This window comes from Egretta garzetta, unplaced genomic scaffold (assembly GCF_000687185.1).
Source record: "Egretta garzetta isolate BGI_Z169 unplaced genomic scaffold, ASM68718v1 scaffold145, whole genome shotgun sequence".
NCBI classification, from domain to species: domain Eukaryota; kingdom Metazoa; phylum Chordata; class Aves; order Pelecaniformes; family Ardeidae; genus Egretta; species Egretta garzetta.
In genome coordinates, this window is record NW_009259687.1 from 537,211 (window position 1) to 546,410 (window position 9,200).

Genomic DNA, 9,200 nt, shown 5'->3' on the forward strand with positions numbered 1-9,200 from the left:
TTATCAGTGGGGGTACACTTTCTTTAACCATCTTTTTCTGGCTGATATACCTGTAGAAACCCTTATTATTATTCTTTGCATCCCTAGCCAAGTTTAGCTCCAGCTGCACCTTGGCCTTCCTGACCCCACTTCCTGTCCAACCACTCACAATTTGCTCCCAGAATTTGCTTGGGATCCCTTGTGACCTGTCCTATTCCCAAAGTGAGGGGCTTTGAAAGCATCCTGAGGTGAGAGAGCATCCTGCAGCAGATAACATGTTGGAGAAGGAAGAGTATTTTCAACAGTTGCCTATCCTCTTCGCTGCTCTGAAAAACTCCCCAGCCCACCTTCACTAAGCCAGCTGTACCAGGAGATGAACTCTGGGACCTGCGTGGGCCAATGTTCATGGAGAACAGCAGGAGGATGTGATCCGTAGGAACTCAAGAGACTGAGTAAATCAAAAGGACAGGGGACGCTCTTGCAGAAAGCAGTGAGGTTCAGGATAAGGTCAGGAGCTGGAAGAGGGGCTGTGTGTGTGAAGGGTGGATAACCACAGACTCAGACCATCAAACCCAGCCATCATCTGACTTCAATAATTTTTTCCTGCTCGATTCTCAGCTGCAGCAAGAAGCTAGACTGAAGTTTGCCAGGAGCCAGGATCTGAATCTCCTGTGAGACCCTTTGCCTGTTCTGGCTTCTTCACCCCTAGAGCCAAGTGCCTTCACCCTGGGCATTCATGCATTATTTACAAGACGGCAGAGACCACAGCCCCTTCTCAGCCCCATCACTAGGACCTTCCAGTGACTTCCAAGCAAAGGAGCAAGTTTCCTGTAAATTACATTTCCGGCAAGCATCTCTGCTAATTAAAGATTATGAAATGAATTTACCATTGCTTCAATTAAAATCCATTCACAGCTAATACCTTCCTCTTTTCCGACGTTATTTATTTATTGAGGGTGGGGAAGGAAGGAACCACACTCAGAGTCTCCAGAAGTTCTCTGGATTTGGAACAGACTCAGCTCTGCCTCGTTACATGGAATAGGTCCCTGGAGAATGCAGGCTGATTGCAATCTAATTTATGGCATTCATCAACATATGAATTAATGCTGGGGTCTCAGATATGAGATCTCTCTATTTCCCCCTCCCTCCTTGCACAAGCTCAGCTCCGCTGCCAGGCTTCCTTCCCTCCCAGTACTGCTTCTTTCCTTCATTAAAGAAACAGCCTTGGTTTTGGATAAGAAAGCTTGTTTATGGTGAATAAACTGGGCATCTCACCTGTCTTTCTGCGAATTAAAGTCAACTGAAACCAAGGAGGATCTAGTCCCTGTTTTGAATAAGTTTGGGATCTGGTGCTGAGCTGCTGCGTGCCTCAGCTTCCCTGCCTGTGACACAGGGACGCTGTTCTCAGCTTCCCTCTGAAAGCCATGGGGAGAATAAAAATACTCCTGTGCTTTGGAGCCCTGCAGGGAAGTTTGCAGAGGGCTTTTATGTGTTTTAGTATCGCTCCTCCGTATTGTTCTTGGCTTTGACCTTGGACTGAGCTGGACAAAAAAAAAATAATCAAACAAAGCCACTTATATTTCAGGTGCATGTTGGACGCTTGTTACAGAAAGCCTGAAACTGCAAAGCTTTCTGGTAGCAGTCATTAACCCATACGGTGACTGGAAGCCCCAGAGCTGTTGACAAGGTTATAAATCATCAGCAGTGGCGGATGAAGGGACGCTTGTCTGCTTGCTGCCTAAAGGCTGGCACGGGCAAAACATGGCAACACAACAAATCTAAGGCCAGAAAGTCGGCGTGCAGCATGCCTCAGGGCAGGGAAGGCAGGCCTGGGAACGCAGTGAGATGTACAGGAGAGCAGAGTGCACTCAGCTGTTTAAAGGGGAGACTTTTGCTTCATCGGCATGAGGAGGCAATAGCTGCATAGGGTAACAGTGAAGAGAGGTATAGTCTAGGATGGGAGCTATAGGCCTATGATGTCTGACTGCTAGGGTCAGGCTTCCTTTCCTTGGGGCACGGCTCCACAGCCAGAATTGCTTTAGAGACAGAAATCTGAGTGTCTGTGCTCTCTCACCGGTCAGATCCCAGGGTCGCCTTCAGCAGGGACCCATTCTGGAGGACAGGTCTGTGTGCAATTTCACTGAAGCTCAGCACCACCATGAACAGAGGGGCTGCTGCTCCATCTCTCACCCGTTCTCCCTGAATTGTCTAAATGCGCATGGACTTAGTGGATGTGGCTTAGTTTTTTCTCTTCTCTCTGATAAAAGAAATAAAGTGTGTACGCTGATTTTTATACTAATCTATGGATGGCTCGGTCCATCAAAAACATCAGAGAGTGCTCCAGGGAAGAAGGGAGTGGGTGGCTCTCTGTACTTGATGGGGCAGAGCAAGGTGTGGACTCCAACTGCAGAGAAGAAGACTCGAGCTGGATTCACTATGAAAAGCTGTAGCCTGCCACTGAAGGGCAAGAACTGACTGCACAGCTCCTCACTGATGAGAGACCTCCTTCAGCTGTGGAACAGCAGGTTCAGCCAGGAAAACGTCCGATGCAATCAACGTTGTGAAAGCCAAGAGCTTTGGTGAGCTCTGGACTATTTGATGTAACATTAGCGGATGTTTAATACCTTCACAGTAATAAAGTGCAGGAGTCAAAGGACTATGTCTCTGTGTGGTTAACAGCCTACGGAACGAAATCATGCCCTGCTCATTATGAATTTCATCTTTAGTCTTAATTCAGCCTTCTCCTGGGGTTTCAGCTCATAGAAGGGAACATTTCCCTGGCTGAATTACACTTTGGTAGCATCAGGCAGGCAGACTGGAAAATACAACATGCAGCACATTCAGCACAAAATAAAAAGATGGGGGGGTGCAATCACACCTCCGGTTGCAGGTGGCTTAAAAGTGGTTTCCATACTTGTAAATACATATTTTTTTACTTTTGCTGGTTCTGCTCCTGAGTTTATCCTATCCCAAAATAATCAAGCATTTTGCTGCCACTGCCAATCATAACTGTCTGCTGCTGACAAGAGAAGCGCTGCCGCCAGAGGTGGAGCACCACAGGGTGCTTGAGGCAATGTCCCTGCTGAGACGCAGCAGAGCTCAGTCCAGGCTGGAGCTTCTTCATGCTCCTGTCACTCAGTCCGGGGCTGCTGCGGTTCATGAGGAGTTAGCCCATCTCACCTGACCTGACTGGTGAAACAGGGTGCTATCATCCAATTTCACCCTTCAGTCCAGAAAGGTTGTGCCCACATCTTGCCTCCATTCCCACACCCACGTACCTATAGCGGCTGGATGTTCTCATCCACGATCCACCATCTGCACACATTGCTTTGGAGCACAAAAAAGGGAGCTCCTTTAATGTGAGCGTGCCTGGGGCGGCAGAGCCAGCCAGGACGTGGCCCCAGGGGTTGGCTTCCCAGCTTTGAGTAGCGGAGCAGTCTGCAGCCACGGATAGAACCCAAGCAGGCAACAATGCATGGAGCAAGCATGCAACGCGTTGCGTGATGCTGAGCTGAGTGGGTGCCTGGGACGTAGCAGGTCAGGGTTATGAAAGGTGGTGGGGAAAGGGCACGGCTGGAGCGCAATCTGCAATGCAGAGGAGAGCACTGCATCGCCTCTCAGATGCGGTGGCAGATTAATCAAGAGTCACAGAGTGTATTTGTAACCTGCCTGGCAACCCAGCTGCATTTCAGTCGCTCAACCCTACTCGTCTCTTCCTCCACACCTGAAATACCAGCATGACTTTACAGTTCCCACGTTAGAAGCAGGTCCTGCTCTGGGAGAAGAAACCACAGGAACAAAGACTTTGCAAGGGAGGGATGGACAGCAGAACTATACACTCCCATGTGTCTGTCTGTCGGGCAATGAGAACTGGCTTTTGGGGAGGTCTCTATTTCTGTACCTCTAGCTGGGATGGGGGGAGTATTTCAGAGAAGCAAGCAGGTTTTCCTATTTGCCTTGCTAGATTTCTGCATTGCTACCTTACCTGCTACCGTTGTTGGCATTTAAAGTTTCCTCCTGGAGCCCGCGTGTGCTGCTGGTGGACGGACACCTCAGTCCTGCCCTTTCAAACTCTCAGAAGACTCAAACAACGTTTGCATCCATGCAGTTTCTGCTGCATTTTGCTTGAAAGAAACAGCTGGTGACTTTTTTATTTTAGCTCTGCGTATCCAGGTTAGATAGCGGAGAAGACAGAAAACATAGAGACTGCCAGCTTCTCCCTCCAGATCCCTTTGAGAGGCATTGGGAAGTGTTGGATGCCAACAGCCTGGCTCACCTTCTCACCAGATTTCAGGGTAGTGAAGCTGTGAGTGGAGAGGGACATGGAAAAAAACAGTACTTTTCCACCTGTTGAGAAGAAGCCTTCCTGTTCTGTTTGGCCCATATGTATCAGATTTACCCATAGATAAGCCCTGCAAATAATATTTCAGCTATTTTTACCCATTCTGTGGCCAAGCAGGGCTTTCTAGGGATGGAAAGAGAACACATAATTAACTCTTCCCACCTCACTTCCACTGCAATTAGTCCCGTTGGCTTGGGCTTGTTTACTTGGGAAACGCTCCCCTTTCTTTCATGAAGCAAGCTTTTCATGCTGGATATTTCTGTGCATGCCTTCAGCCTCTCAAATCCATTGACATCATTTAAGGTAGGGAAGTGAAGTAGAATAAGCCAAGCTGTCCGTGAGATGGTGCCACACGCAGAGTTAAAACCCCACTTTGTTTACCAGAGACAGCAGATAGGGAAGAGTCTTCCTAGGCGTTGCACTTAAAATGGCATGTTCCTGATGTCATTTCTTATTATAATCTGAACGTCTTCAGCTTTGGGAGCATGAATAATCCAGCATTAAAAAACCATATTTTTAAAAAGATGTTTTTATGTATAGGTAGATAAAGATAGCTCATTCTGATTCATCTGCTAAAAACTGCTACTGCTCCTTGTTTGTTTGGTTTTTTCAAGCAGAAATCGCTGGGCAAGAGGAATACTAGGAATAGAAATCCAGGATAAGTCTGTATTTCACAACTTCTTGTCATGCAGGAAGATTGCTGACAAAACTTTGGAAGAGGTCTGGAATTTGCTTGGAATGAAGTTGCTGCTCCAGGGCGTAGTGCAGCAGCTGCGCACAGCCACGGCAGGGAGGCATGGAAGAGCATCCAACCCATCCAGGGATGAACGAAGTTCAGCCTGCCTCATCTGTGCGAAGGCTGCAGAGGCTGGGACGCGAGCTGCTCAGTGCCCAGGAGCCCCCACGAATGTGGATGTCACCCTGCATAGCTAGAATTTGAATGGTTTGGAGAAGTCCTGTGAGGACCGTTTCACCTTGTGCCAAATGAGGGCATAAATCTTTGTGCTGCTCATTCTGCGGAAGAGGCACGGTGGTATCTTTGGTGGGGATCAGGGTATGGTCTCGGCAGCCAGCGCAGAACAGAGACACAAAAAAACCTTAAGACTGAAAAACAACCCTCGGGCAGACGAATGTCTTGCTCAAAAGTACAGATGGACATATCGCTGCTGGACCTGCACCTTCTGATCATATTCTTGGCCAACTTCTGGATAGCTCTTGGCCAGGGCGAGAAACAAAGCCTTTCTATGCCATGACACACTCCACAGCGATGAAATCCTATGCTGCTCTCCACCCCTATAGCTCAGTGAGCACCTGATGGTTGTTGCCTGTTGTCTCCATATCCCCTACATGCCTCAAAAGGGGCCACACAGCCAGCAGCAGAGCTGGGAGCAGGAGGAGATCCCCAGCCATGGTGTAGTGCCTGGGCTGTAGGACAACCCCAGGCTTCACCTTCCGTAGAAACCTTGGGATCTGGCCCCAGTCATAGGCGGGAAACCAGACTGTCTGCTCAGGGCATCACTCACGATGTGTCAGAGTGGGTTTTTTCAGCTCTGCGTGGACACCAGCGTTACCAAAGGCATGTCCCGGTAGTCAGTTTGATCCTGCCTGTATGGAAATAAAACACCAGTGCTCTGGCTGGACTCAACGTAGAGAGTAAGCCATAAAATAAAAATACTAAGGAAATAACTGAAACAAGCACTCAACATCCATCACGAGGGACAAGATCTTTCTTGGCCCACTAAAACATTATTTGTTCTTGTTCCCAGGGGCCAAACCACTGCTCTTCTGCATGAGATATGTGTGTCATTGGATACATGTGTACCCCTAAATTTGATTTGTCCAATTGCATCAGGACAAGCAGCTAATTCTGAAATTCATTTTGCTCCCATAATCAACCCCTCTGCCAAATGGCATTTGGGTGGAATTGTGGAGATTGTAATTTTTATTTAAAGTGATTTATCAAAACGATTAGCAATGTTCCCTAAGTGGGATCCATGGCAATCCTTTTAATCTTCCCCCATCACAGCAAATGCAAACATTTTTTTTAATAACAAAGAGTTTGAAATATAAGGTTATTAAAATCCACACTTTTATACTTCTCTGTGCTCTCTCCCTCTGTAATGGGATGGAAACCGTAATTGTGGAAATAAAGCCTCCCTTTCAGACAAGAGCTGTGGAGGGTGTATAATGAACAATTAAGCATCTATTTAGTCACTTTGAGTTGATATGGGTGGTAATGAAAATGGGAAAGGCCAACGCTACTTCACTGCAGGGAAATGCAAAAGGTGCAGGGTTTTTTATTTGGTATTACCCTAAGCCCCTTTAATGAGTTCAGCGCCTGCAGCAGACCTCAGAGCTCCCCCAAGTGCTTTCCCAGCCTCTTCCCAGAAGTGCTCAGCGGAGGTCTAGGAACCCGAGGGGAGCTGCCCTCCGTCCTGCTGGAGCAAGGTGCGGGCTGCCGTCCCCAGGCAAGCAGAGAGCAGCCAGCCCATGGTTTGCTTCATCCCCCAGAGTGCTGATTCACGCCCCACGTTTCCCAGAGAGCCGGCTGTGAGGGGTGGGAGACAGGGCTGCCCCAGCTGCGCCAGCTGTGCCACAAGCCCGTGGCCGTGGCAAGCAGGACAGGGAGCATCAACATCCACGCTGCCGAGCTGCTGGGCAGTCCGGGTGGGGTCTGTGAGGGGGTCTCCGTGGGTCCCAGCTTTCAAGGGCGCCCAAAGGCAGTGAACCCCTAACAGCCCCAGCTTGGTGGAGTGCATGGGCTCAGAAATGGCCGAGCACCACTGCTCCTTTGGGCGGCACTTGTGAAGCAGTGGGGAGGGGAAGGAGTCAGCCAGGTCTCAGTACATTCTCCTTTTGTTTTTAAATGAGTAAAAACCAGTTGGCTGATGGTACAGCAGGCAGAAAAAGGGCTGTTGTCATCCTGGTTTTACAGGTGGGGAGGCAGTGTCTCACCTGCAACCCTGTTCAGGCATTCATTCATTCAGTCCTCACCAGCTATGAATTCCTCTGTTTGGGCTGTTCTGACCCATATCACCCAGGGAAGAGACCCTGACCCTGACCCACCTCCCCAGGGACTCCAACCCACATCTGATTAAAGCCCTTGAAGGTGGTGAGAACCTTCAGATGTCTGGAGCCAGAGCGTCCCCCTTTGCCCTTGGTTTCTCTGATTAATCCCCTCCCATGCACAAACACCTTTGCAAATACTTTGCCCCAAATTGCTCAGCTCCATCCCCTGTGGGCATAAAGGGGCACAGCGTGGTGGGAGCCCGCCTGAGACGGTCGCACCCCAAGCCACAGGTAGCACAGCCAGACAGGGATGGCTCAGCCCGGACCAGACACTCTCCCTTTCCCTCCAGTTGATGCACTGGTGCCATGGCAACAGCTAACACCAAACAGCTGCCGTGAAAATACAGCTTCAGAGCAGCTTCAGTCCCCAAGGACCAGTGGGCATGTCCCAGGGGTTATCCTCTCCTCCTGGGTTCCTTGGCCAAAGATGTGCCTCCAGAGCAGGGCAAAGCCAGACTGCATTGTGGTACCCCTGCAGGGAGCCCAAAACTCACCTTACATTGAAGAGTTTCTTTAAAAATATAATCTTGCCACATTTTCACTCTTGGAAAGATAAAAATCTAGTGCGGCAGGACTCAGAGTCTGAGAGACAAGACGTTTGCCCTCAGCTCCTGACTCCTGCCCCGGTCCCCAGGGCACCCCTGCAGCTTCATGCTCCAGAGGCAGAGGAGCAGCTACGAGCCCAGGCACGATGATGCTGAGGCAGGGGGACATCAGGACATGTCCTGTCGCAGGACATGTCTCTGCGCAGCTGCACGTCACCTACCAGGTGTGTTTCTGTAACCAGTCACAGCTCCTTCACACCTGTGAAAAGAAATTTTAGGAGGCTGTAAAATGGTCCTGGGGGACAGACGTCACCGTGACCTTGTCCATGCACACTCCAATGGGGGCAGAAAAGCTTTTTCCTCCACATTTTCTTTGCTCCTGGGCTGTACAATCTGTCTATCAGCTACCTGAGCCCTGGCGATGTTATTGTACAAGAGAGATGTTGCCATTTTACTCTACATCCTTCCAACCCCCGGGCAGCTGGCAGGATTGCTGCTGGCTGGTAACACACACACACACACACACAAAAAAAGTTAATCTTTTGCTTTTATTTCTCAGAAGCTCCATTTGGCTTCATTCAGGCCTAATGCGGTGATTTCCTTGCCCTCATGACAGCTATTTCTTACATGGGGAAGCTGCAGAAAAAAAAAAAAAAAAAAAAAAAAAAAAAGTAGATGAGAAAAATGGAGCTGTGATTTATTTTCACCTCCAAATATAGAAAGACAATTTCCCCCTCTCTAAGATTTCCTCCTCTTTAAATAAGTCCCAGTGCCTTCAAACCAAGTCAGCACCCCAGTGAAATCCCATTGCCAAGGCGGATGAGGAGATGTGTTTGTAGGGAACCTGAACCAGTTTAAACCCACCAAGGTGACCAGGGACAGGCTGGCACTTACCAGTTTATATAGACAGAAAACCAGGGAGGGGAGGTGGGGAGGGAGCTCAGCCCCAAATTCTCCGGGCTTTCTGCAGATCAGGCATCCTGCTGATGCCAAAACTTCGCTGAGGGGAGTCTGGGGGGGGAGCGGGGCTGTGGGGAGCATCGCTCCCCTGGGATGCCGGCGGTGGGATTGATGATGTCCGCCCTCCTCCCGGCAGCGCCCGCGATTCGATTTCTCTCTGCCAGCGGCACAGCTCCCAGGCAAAGGCTGCGCTCAGCGCTCACGACCGGGCTGGAGCTGGGGGCTCGCCCCCGAGGGGACACCAGACCTGTCCCCAGCGCTGCCTGAGCCCGGGCTGCGGCTGGGACACGCCGGCTGTGCCCCCG

The 9,200-nt window shown here is 49.8% G+C and overlaps 1 protein-coding gene across 1 annotated transcript in view; it reads right to left on the bottom strand.

Moving 5' to 3' along the window:
* RAD54L (RAD54 like) overlaps positions 1–9,200 on the bottom strand; it is a 96,797-nt gene that overhangs the window by 86,657 nt on the left and 940 nt on the right. The window lies entirely within an intron of this gene.